Source organism: Lactuca saligna, chromosome 4 (genome assembly GCF_052625555.1).
Source record: "Lactuca saligna cultivar CGN05327 chromosome 4, ASM5262555v1, whole genome shotgun sequence".
Lineage (NCBI taxonomy): Eukaryota > Viridiplantae > Streptophyta > Magnoliopsida > Asterales > Asteraceae > Lactuca > Lactuca saligna.
The window spans coordinates 27143664-27145431 of record NC_136420.1 but is presented as its reverse complement, the minus strand read 5'-3'; the positions used below and the strand labels follow the sequence as shown (position 1 = coordinate 27145431).

The following is a 1768-nucleotide window of genomic DNA, read 5'->3' as shown; positions in this document are numbered from 1 at the left end:
TTCCCATCTGTTGACATACCTGCTAAGTGGAATAGGTTTGTTCCTATAAAGGTTAATATTTTTGTTTGACTGTTAGTTATTGATCGTCTTCCTACTCCAGTGAACTTAGATAAAAGAGGGATTGATATTGATTCAACTTTGTGTCCTATTTGATCTATTCATTTAGAAGATGCCGATCATTTATTTTTCATTGTGATTTGGCTCGTAAGATATGACAAATAAATGAATAATGTGTGTTTGGATAGACATGAATATTCCTTATTTTTTCAAACATCACATATATGTTTCAATAGATTGATTTGCATATGGTGGTCCAATTGAAACGACAATTCTTGGAATTAGTATTTTCGACACTTCTTTGGGTTTTGTGGTTTTATAGAAACGTTATAGTTTTCCGGCATCAACAATATAGAAAAACTTCAATTTTGATAATATTATAGTTTTTGCTTTTAAATGGTTTTGCCATAAAAATACCAAGACCAACCATAACTGGACTGTGTGAGTCAAAAACCCGATCATGTAATTTTGAACTATGTTGTTCTTTTTTGCTAGCTTCTAGCTAGTTTTTTTCGTTAAAGTTTCTACCATAAAAAATGTATGAATAAAAAGTTGCGTCAATTTAAAAACCAATGGTTGTATAACCCTAATTTTTTTAAGAAAATATTTCCTATAGAATGTATAAATCACATAATATTGGTCAAGGATCAATTACAAAATTACACCTTCGCTTGGTTGTAAAGCTTGTGCCTTTTTTCATGAGATCATGAATTCTATCATTGAACATTTTGTTTTCTTTACATCGAGACAAATGGTATGTCACGTAAAATCGTAACCATGTAAACATATAAAATACCGATAACATGTAACAAAATCAAAAAAGTTCATTACACTATTAAGCTGTTAAGTTAATAAGTGATTATCCCTATTAAAAAATGTTGATACGAGTCTAGCTAAAAACGGGATAATGACTTGGGAGGGTAATAAGGTTTCCAGTTTGTCCGTATTAGGTCACTATGGTTTTTTTTGTGCGTATTAGACCAATATGGTTGTTATTACCGTTTAGAAATAGTCATTTTACCGGTTTTAATGGGTAAAAAGGACTATTTCTAAATGGTAATAACAACCATATTGGTCTAATACGCACAAAAAAACCTTAGCGACCTAATACGGACAAACTGGAAACCTTATTACCCTCTTAAGTCATTAACCCTAATTTTAAAGACATTGAGAATATATGACCATCAACAGTAAACTACTTCGTTTAGAACTCGCGTCGTCCCATATAACCTGCTACTCATCTATATGACGAAGCTCTTCATCTATAGTCGTCCATTTGGGGACATCCGATAAAATTGGAACGATACAGAGAAGATTAGCATGACCCCTGCGCAAGGATGACACACACAAATCAAGAAATGGTCCAATTTTTTTTTAACCCTAATTCCCTTTTCAAATGCTAATAGAGTTCAATTGCAATTCTTACGTTTCAGTAGTTCATCTACTGAAGTCATAATTAGACAACATGTGGATTCTATGGTCAGATTGATTTTCTTGTTGATGTCTTCAACCATTTGTGGCAAGTAAGAGTGATCTTTCTTTCTATAAAGTCTCCTTTAAGTTTTTTTTACTTTTCCTGTCATTAAGTTTCATGCTTTATAAACTTCCGTTTATGTGTTGTATATAGTCTGTATGTGTTTGTTTATGTGCTGATTTTGATTAATTTTGCAACTTCAATTTCTTAGTTCATGTTGTGGTTTTGCTTTTTATA

The 1768-nt window shown here is 31.7% G+C and overlaps 1 non-coding gene across 1 annotated transcript; it reads left to right on the top strand.

Moving 5' to 3' along the window:
* Positions 1–1327: 1327 nt before the first annotated feature.
* Positions 1328–1430, top strand: LOC145044383 (U6 spliceosomal RNA). The gene has a single exon (XR_013681338.1). It is a non-coding gene; the product is annotated as a U6 spliceosomal RNA (small nuclear RNA).
* The last annotated feature ends 338 nt before the right edge of the window (positions 1431–1768 follow it).